The 10,162-nt window shown below is 33.9% G+C and overlaps 1 long non-coding RNA gene across 1 annotated transcript; it reads right to left on the bottom strand.

Moving 5' to 3' along the window:
- Positions 1-2,441: 2,441 nt before the first annotated feature.
- Positions 2,442-4,287, bottom strand: LOC149414416 (uncharacterized). Its single transcript, XR_016303981.1, has 3 exons — positions 4,209-4,287; positions 2,881-3,030; positions 2,442-2,737 (listed from the first exon to the last, which is right to left on the bottom strand). It is a non-coding gene; the product is annotated as an uncharacterized LOC149414416 (long non-coding RNA).
- Positions 4,288-10,162: the final 5,875 nt, after the last annotated feature.

Below are 10,162 nucleotides of genomic sequence, written 5' to 3' on the forward strand. Positions count from 1 at the left end.
TTTTCAAGGCATTCTCCACTGCACTGTGGTGACACATCTGAGCTGTGGACACAATACCCAGCGGCGCAATTGGACAAGCTGAGGGTGTAATGCAAACAGGCAGCTCATGCAACTACCGAGGTTCTGCAGTGCCTCCACAATGTTTACTGAAGGGAGGGTGCACTCATTCCCCGCCTTGCTTCGCCACCGACTAGCGAGCTTCTGGGGTAGGACTCAACCAACATCATCGTTGTGGCTGCATCCGAGTGGCTCAGTTCCCCACTCAATGAGCAATGGATGCAGATGATGCGGCGACCTCCCTGATGGACGGTTTAATTTAATTTAATCGAATTGTTTTTTATTGTATTACCTATTTATATGACTATTTAATTTTTGATTTATATTTTAATTTTATGTTTAGGTACCTGCCTAATACATATTTTTTTCTCTCTTTGTTTTATCTTATTTCCATTTTTATAATTTTTTACTTTATTTTATTGTTTCCTGTTTTACTGCATTTCATGTAATATGGCACACTGGGATTGCACTATCCTCCCAGTCCTGCTCGATTAAAACTTAAATAAATAATAATGATTTAAGGAAATATGATTATTATAAAAATACATGTAAATAAACAAATAAAAATTTATATTTATTAAGAAAATGAGAATTAATAATGAAGTTAGTAAAATGACATGGTTCACAATGATACAACTAGGCCACTCGGCCTACTTCTATTTTACAGTGTTAATTATAATGTTTATACAATCGAATTAAAATATGTACATTTAAAAGATATAACATTAATTTATTATTAATAGCTGGCTATCATAGGAGTTACAAATTAAGGAAGGTAGGTACGAGGAATAATGCTTTATATTGATTTATAATTTGAGTTTTTTGTATAATTTCGAACACCGATGGAGTATTATTATAGTCACAATAATATTTGGAAAAACTCAAGTGGCTCAAAGGTATATAAAGAATAAAGGGTTCCAAATATCACATTAAATTTTTTTATAATCTCTCGCCCATTTTGCATTACTTTCAGAAGATTTAAAAAAAAACGATAATAATAAAAAATTAAAGCGAGAATAATGGGTAAGTTTCAGTTTTCGGTACCATCGGTTACAGTGCATCCGCTGTCGTTAGCAAGACTTTGATGATGAATGTGTATATTTGTTTGTGAGATCATTTACATCGTTCAATATCCCCGTCCCGAGTTCACTCCGAGAGACAGCTAATTACTTGCGAAGAAGTAAAGTTTAATTTTTTTTTAAACCAGGTTATTAAACCAGGATAGCTTGTACTAGATATAAAGTATCTTTTTTGCGAAATTTAGGTCATTTAGTCCAATTGTAACTAAGCGCAGCCAATTGGCCGGCATTATCGATCTTCACCATATCCATCGTTTCGTTCTTGTTTGCCGCATTTTCATTTTTTCTTTTTGAGATACACTTTGAACGTTCAGAAGCACGAGCTGTGTGAGAGTCAGATCTGCTTCCAAACTACATAAAATTAAACAAACCTTTTTAACCTTATATTTACTAATGATTAAAAAAAAATGGTTTGCACCATAACCTTGCATTTCATAAAGAAGTTGATGAAAAGCAATGTAGTTGAATATTTAAATTAAAAATGTTTTCCGTAAATTTTAACTGTGAGTCAGCATGTAACTCGTCAGAAAAAATAATTATTAGTTTCACTCGTAACGTGACAAAAGTTTTCTTTTACAGTGAGTCAGCATGTGTCTTATCAGATTGCACTTTTGAGAACAAGAATAATTGCACTCAGAACATGAAAAAAATAATTCTCCACTGTGAGTCAGCATGTGTTTCGTCAGATTTCCCCTTCGATTACATGAATAATTGCACTCAGAACATGAAAAAGGTTTTTCTCTAATGTGAGTCAGCATGTGGTTCTTCAGAGTGCCCCTTTGAGAAAATGCATAGTTGCACTCAGAACATGAAAAAGGTTTTTCTCCACCGTGAGTCAGCATGTGTTTCGTCATATAGCCCCTTTGAGAACATGAATAATTGCACTCAGAACATGAAAAAGGTTTTTCTCCACTGTGAGTCAGCAAGTGCCTCTTCAGATTGCTCTTTAGAGAAAATGAATAATCGCACTCAGAACATGAAAAAGGTTTTTCTCCACTGTGAGTCAGCATGTGACTCGTCAGATTGCCCCTTCGAGAGCATGAATAATTGCACTCAGAACATGAAAAAGCTTTTTCTCCACTGTGAGTCAGCATGTGGTTCTTCAGAGTGCCCCTTTGAGAAAATGCGTAGTTGCACTCAGAACATGAAAAAGGTTTTTCTCCACTGTGAGTCAGCATGTGTTTCGTCAGATTTCCCCTTCGAGAAAATGAATAATTGCACTCAGAACATGAAAAAGGTTTTTCTCCAATGTGAGTCAGCATGTGCCTCGTTAGATGTTTTTTTTTGAAAATATGAATAGTTGCACTCAGAACATGAAAAAGGTTTTTCTCCACTGTGAGTCAGCATGTGGATCTTCAGATTCCACTTTCGAAAACATGAAAAATTGCACTCGGAACATGAAAAAGGTTTTTCTCCACTGTGAGTCAGCATGTGCCTCGTCAGATTGCTTTTTTGAGAACATGCATAGTTGCATTCGGAACATAAAAAATGTTTTTTTTCTGTATGGGTGCTTAAGTGCCTTTTAAAATTCGACTTATGAAAATTGGAATAGGTGCAATGAGGACAAAATTACTGTTTTTCCATAGGATGCGTCTTCAGATCTGTAGAAAAAATAAAGAAATACGATTATAAAGGCTCAGTACGACTTAATATCAATACTAAGGATAAGAAAGCACAGAAAATTGATAAAAATTTAAAAAAAAATGAGAAGACAGAAATTATAAACAAAAGAAATTATTTTTACCGGACTGGTCAATTCTTTCAAAGCGTTCTATGCATTCCTTTTTTACATCCTGCAGGTCTATATCAATTTCCATACAAGAGAATCCCCCATCATTATCTTCTCGGCGTCCGAGTTCCGCCTTGACCGTTATAGTCTCCTCATTAATGCAAGCTATAAAACAACATGTTCGTACATTGACAATTGATTATTATTTTTTTGGTAAACTTATGTTTAAGACAAGATTTTTTATGCATAGCACAAAGGGTAACAATTATTTTTATAAGCAATAATTATTAGTCTGAAACACTCATCCACATTGAAAAATCTCCTGATAAAAGATACATGACGCCAAAGGGACTTGAACCCGTGTCCTTTCAGATAAGCCGCCATAGCTCAGTGGTCAGAGCTGTCTACCGGAAATCGAAAGGACATGGGTTCGTGTATCTTTTATCAGGAGATTTTTCAATGTGGATGAGTGTTTCAGGCTAATAATTATTACTTATAAAAATAATTGACAATTGATGTTAAACAAAAAAAAAAAATTATATAAAATATTTTCGATAAAAAAAATCGTTGATTAACCCTGCAGAAGTGAGAATTAGGAGAAGAGAGTTCAAGGTTAATTGAAGAAAATTAATAAGCATGACCCGGATGTCCGCTTCAGGAAGGAAAAGGTATTTGTTCTTAAGCACCTTCAGTGTGGAGTCATTTTAAGTCAACGAAATGATGTTTTCTTCCATCAATATGTATTTTTAACGTATGAGTATAAAGTGGACAACTAAATGAATCAAGCACTTATTGTGAGCATTAGCGGCTTCTGTGATTGTAGGGTATGGCTCTCGACTAGTAATCTGGAGGTCCCGGGATAAAATTCCAGCGGATGCAAGTAAATTTTATTTGATGGCTTCATGATATCTCACAATTTATTTTTGTAGCGCGTTCCAGCGTGGGAGATACTTTCGGTATCGCCTTGGTGTAATATAAACAATTCACAATTTAAACATTGATTGAAATAACGCTAACTGAATAGCCAGGACTTCACACCTATCACCTCCCCATCTTCATCCCCTCCTTTCTATCAGCCTTACAACATACACATATTAAACCAAGAGGTTCAGAGCAGTTGGGACTCATTTGGGGAATTCACAAAAACTAAATAAAAATTACTAACTTTGACTGATGTTGTAGTTTAGCTCTTCTGGTAAAGATATATATCATGATAAAAATTAAAATTACTACGGCAAAAGAGGACCGCGTGAATAAGTATATTGTGTTCTGTCGTCATGGCAATCCAAAATGGACTTGGATTAATAATATATAATTTATTTTACGGATGTAATGCAACTAACTGTCTGTCTGAGTACTCTCCGCATATTGCAAACATTCCTTCTTTACATCTGGGAAGTCGAAGTCCATAAACGTGTTCGGCATTACACATCCGCCTCCTTCCTGGGGCCCTGGTTCCGTCTTGACGGAAACAGTTTCTTGGTTTTCTAGATCCATGGCACTGCTGTGGTAGGGTTTGGTAATTGGTACAAGCCCAAACACATATATATGTACCTGAAACAGAACATATTTGTAACGGAACCCTCTTTTGAATGAGCTTAATATTTTTTGGTTGAAATATTCTGTCAAAACAATGATATCTTATGCGATACTCATATTTGGAAATAGGGATATACATATTGTGACTATCTTGACCTTGAAATTGACATTTGAAATCTGTTGAAAGATTTGTCGTTAATCGTCTGATAAGTTAATATAACTATAACTACAAGTAAAGTTAAGCGGGTAAACCTTTTGTTAAGTCCGCTAATCCGCTTTAAAATATTTTTAACTAAAAATTAAAATATTTTCTAAACACTTTATTAAAATAAGCAGACGTCAAATTGACAGTTTGAACGTTACGCAAACAAAACGCCAATAGATTTCCTAACTTAGGTGTACCGATAAGGGCCACTACCGAAATGATGAGAGTAATTATTAAAAGTATTAGAACTCAATTACAAATATCACAAGTATGGGAATATAAATTAAGCTTCGTGGGTTAAACGGTGTAAGGGATAAAATGTAGAATTAGAGAGTAAAAACCGGGTGATACGACTGGCGATGACAAAAGGATGAGTTAACAAATTAGGTTAGTTTTACAAAGACAATAATGAAATCATAGACAAGTTTTATGACATCAGCTGAATCACACTTAGCCCGCGCCACGAAACGTAACGCGGCGCAACGTTCTTGTCGGTGTTTACACTGGCCCACGTACTAGAGGTGAGTCCTGTGAGTACTTTCCGATATTGAGTACAGTGAGTACAGGTACAAAAAAATACATGGTAAAAATACCCGGTACAAAATACTTCCAAATATTTTATACCTACTTTGAGTATCTGGGTACTGGGGACGGAGAGTGACGGGGACCTGTGGCGTGCTTGGCACTGAGAAGGGAAGTTGAGGGGAAGGGAGGGGAGGAACAAAAGGAATAATATTACTTACAGGTGTTCAAAATAAACAATGTTTGCAAGTTTTTTTATATGATTTTTATTTTTTGTACATTCGTAGCGTTATGTTGTAAGGCGTATTACACTGCCTAGAAATTATTTACTAAGCACGAAACACTAACATCATTTTAACAAAACATTATATTATATGGTCATGAAATTAAATTAACACGTTTTCCTAAATTACTGTCTGTAATATCATTTCTATAGGTAACTTACTATTAACTCAAAACGTGTTTAAAACGCCTCGACATCGGCAGCAGAATTTGGATTTTCTGGTTCATTACAATCAACGCTAATACTCATTCATATTCTTCCTGAAAGCATTAAAGCAGTAAATTAATATATTTATTGGTTTTGCCAATGTTTTCGTTTCAATTGATCGATTCATAACACTTCTTCAACACAGGCATTTGGCCGGTGACATTGTTGATGAATTACATGTAAAATAACAAGTCTTTTCTTCTACTAACCATTTTGCGTTGCCCTGAATACATCTTCGTAAAGATGTTAGACCCTGGTGTGGGATTTGATCAGAGTAAGTGCGCACAAGTTGTCAGCAATACCTAGGAAATTACCAGAATTTATTAACACATCATAACCTCACAAAGATCTGTATTTTATTTACAAGACATAAGATTCTTGTTATTGAATGTTTATGTTGATTTATTACCTGATAAATTCAATGCATGAGCCTTTCCGGCACCTCCACCGCCGTATTATTCCTGGAATACTACGGAAGGTTCATTAAAAGTCGACTATTTCGTGACTTTATCTTCGAATGCGCTGAAACCAACCCGTAATCTGCAAAGTATTTTTCAATATTGGAGTTCGGCCACCCTCCACTATCTTGTAGCGGATGTGGAAGATCCCAGTGGTACAAAGCCATCTCGCTAATATCGGATAAACAATTTATTAAAATCTGCCAATAAAATCTCCACAACGGCGCAGTAAATACACAAAGTTCAAGATGTGGAGATGTCAAACACCATAAATAAACCATTCTATCAAACACCCTGCCATAGACACTCAGCTGTCAACAGTTTTTCCATAGACATTCACCTTCAGACAATGAAAATTACCGTGGCTAAATACTCATAACTGTCCTTTTTCCTCCTACACCTTTCTAATAGGAACGAGCGAAAAGGCATCTGTATTTTACAGTGCCGAAAGCAAAAATATTTCTTTGTCCCTTCTCCTCAAATAACTTTCTTACCGACGCACAATGGGGCCGATGACCCCGAAAGTTGGCATCAAATCAGTGGTTGCAATGACATCAAATCTTTTTCGTTTTTTAGTTCCGTATAGACATGTTGATAAAAATAAGTGAAAAAAATGTTCGAAAAGTCACGCATACTTAGTACAAAAATATAAAATTGAATAATATAAGATAAATTAAATCAGTCAAAATGCTCACTTTATTTCTCGTGCTATTTATTGACAGTTATACACATAATAAATCGTCTTCATCATCTTGTGACAATATACTATCGTCATCACTACTTGATTCAACTATCGAATCATTCCTGGTAGTCGTATTAGGGTCTGGTGTCTTTAGCATTTTCAGTACTTCTTTTGAAATTGTCTTCATTGTCCGGCTGCTGAACTTGTATTAAACGCTCAGCAGTGTGATCCAGCAATTGTTGCAATTTCACTTCCGCTGAAGATTCTGTGACCGTTATGAATTCACTTAATGGGTAACATTTTTTCTTAGCTCCTTGTACAATTTTGTATGAAGGAAATACCTCTTTATCCTTTTCTCTTATTAAATTGTATTGGTAGCGACTAAGTTTGGCATCTACAATCAAAGTGAGTGCTTCATCACCACTCAATACCTTTTTGTTTTGGGTTTTATCGGTAAAAGCTTTTCTGTACTTATTTGCTCTGGTCGGCGTACTTAACGTGACGTCTTTGACTACAGTCGATGCTGCTGCTTTACCTGCCAACCGAAAACTCATGTGGGTAGCAAAGGCTAACTCAGTACTAGGTGTTTTAGATCGCAATAGTATAGTTTTATGACGTTTCGTACGTTCAGACGACATATCAAAAGACAGTGTGGGTCGACCTCTTTTTGTTTTTACTATTTCTGGTAAAGGTTTATAATTCTTAAACATAAGGAGGCTTTCGAGCCATTCTTTTAATAAAAAATATTATTTAATAAAAAGAAGTCATGGATTCTGTGACACTTCAACCATTTGGTTTTCAATTTAGAACAGAATGCAGCTATTTCATTCAAAAGTTATTTTTGATTAAAGAGTTGACAATGAGTAAGTTCTAAGAGGTGTTTTTTCAGGAATTTTACTTTTTCGTCAAATTTCTTAACGCCAGAATTCTTCATAATCATGTATAATTCGAATCTCGTAAGAACCACGTCAGAAATTGTATCTAAAACAAAACACATTGATTATTAGACTACAACTGTTTTTTATGAAAACTGATAGTCCTCACTTTCAAGTACTATAATTAAAAAAATTGTGCATACTTGCAACTATTTATAATTAAATCTTGTAGCTAAGATACTAAACTATATAAAAACAGTTAAAATATTACGGGATCTCGTGGAACTCTAAACTATATTCCTCTATGTTTAATATATTTACAAGAAAATATTTCATTCAAATAGGTGTTTGTTTTAATTTTAATTTATGACATATAGTATGAGGATATCAATAACTACTATAATATAATTAAAGTACATACCATAAGACATCGTATCCATATTGAATTGGATCTGTACACTTGATAGATTTTGCTTTTTATAAACTTGAAAAGTATTGAAATTTACGCGCTTTCGAAAACTGACACAGTCACCCGCACAAAGGTCAAGTTCAAACTGATCTCTTCCCGTCAGTATCGTGATTAGGGCGAAACGCTTCGGGGTAATTATGCAACATTTAATGAACTTCAAAACTAGCATACTTGCTTCATTGTAAAGAACATTTGATTTTCTGAATTTCAGCCAACGCGTTACATGAAGTCGCCCCATTGTGCGACGAGAGTGAGAAGTCAGTAATATTTTAAAGTACGAAGTACTTCAAGACCTGTGATACAAATAATAAACCAAGTATTTTGGAACCAGGTTTATTATTTATTAACCAATATACATATAATACATAATTAAACAATATATATAATATTAGTGGTAACAATACCTCCCTAATTGAGGAATTCTCGTGTTTAGGGAGGGAGCACTATCAAATTGACAGTACTATACATACTTATCAGTTGTTACAATTTGGATGCATGAAGAATTACTTTTTTATATATAATAAAAATAAAAGTAGCAATTGTTTTTTTTTTTTTGTACATAATGAAAAATTATTTTTATACATAATGAAAATTATAAGATGGCATTTATTTTGTGCATAATGGAAATATAGGTTGGCACATCGTAACACATACTTAAAAATTATTTAATAGTAAAATGTTTTTTGAGTTTTTGTTTAAAAATTTCATAATTCCTCTCGGATTGTATTTCTATAGGGAGTTCGTTAAAGCATTTTATTGCTGAGTATGTGTAATGATGTTGGGCTGTTGTAGTATTAAGTTTAGGGATTATTATTTGTCCTAAGGTTCTCGGTCTGGTGCTAAATGACTTTATTGTTAGTTTGTCTTTATGGATTTGTAGTAATGCGTTTTTTTGATAAATTTTATTTATTGTTAATACTTTGAATTCATCGAATAATTTTTGGGTTGAATAGTCTAATTGTTTCTTAAGAATAATTTTGATGAGTCTTCTATGTACTATTTCAAGTGGGGTTAAGTTGGTTTTATACGCTCCTCCCCATCCTATTATTCCGTATTGCAGAACTGATTGGGCTAATGCATAGTAAACCTTTAGTAGCAAAGATTTATGTAATATATTTCTTAGTTTGAGGAATACGTAATAAAGTTTACGTATTCTATTTACAGTTTGCGCAATATGTTCAGTCCATAATATGTTGGTCTATAATAAATTATGCCTAAATATTTAATATTACTTTTTTTTGAGATTTTTGAGCATTTAGGTGAATAGCAGTTGTCAGTATAATTATTACAAGAGTTATGGATAGTTATATTGGAATTTATTGTTGGGTGTATTTTGTCTGATAATGTGAAAGTCATGAAATAGGTTTTGTCAGAGTTTAAGGAGAGGTAGTTGTCATCCAACCATTGTTTTAAGTTGTTTATTTCTACGTTCGCAGTTTGATAGGCTTCTTCCCAAGTTTTTTTTTCTATGATTAAAACTGTGTCGTCGGCGAAAGATATGATTTTTCCATTTTTTGGTACTGTTAGCATTTCATTCAGGTAAATGATAAACAATATTGGGCCTAGAACTGTCCCTTGAGGAATTCCAAATTCGGAATAGGTGGGTTCACTCAATATATTGTTAATTTTTACGTGTTGGTGTCTTTTATGAAGATAACTTTTAAACCATTCTTTAACTGTTCCTTGAATTCCAATATTTTCTAATTTTTTTATTAGCTTTTTGTGGCTTATACTGTCAAAAGCTTTTCTTAGATCGATGAATATACTTAAACATTTATTTCCCGAGTCAAGAGCATTATATATTATAGAGGTTATTTTTGCGATTGCATCTTGCGTACCTAAATTTTCTCTGAAGCCGAATTGGTTATCATTAATGATTTTATTTGAAGTGTTATGTTTAGTTAATTGTGACTTTACGACTTTTTCAAATATTTTTGCTACGTTAGATACAATAGATATGGGACGGTAGTTCGAGACGTCAGATGTAATTCCTGATTTGAAGATCGGGGTTATTATTGTATTTTTATATACTTTTGGGTAAATTCCTTGCTGTATGC

Source organism: Hesperophylax consimilis, chromosome 20 (genome assembly GCF_061612785.1).
Source record: "Hesperophylax consimilis isolate HC1 chromosome 20, BYU_Hcon_1.0, whole genome shotgun sequence".
Lineage (NCBI taxonomy): Eukaryota > Metazoa > Arthropoda > Insecta > Trichoptera > Limnephilidae > Hesperophylax > Hesperophylax consimilis.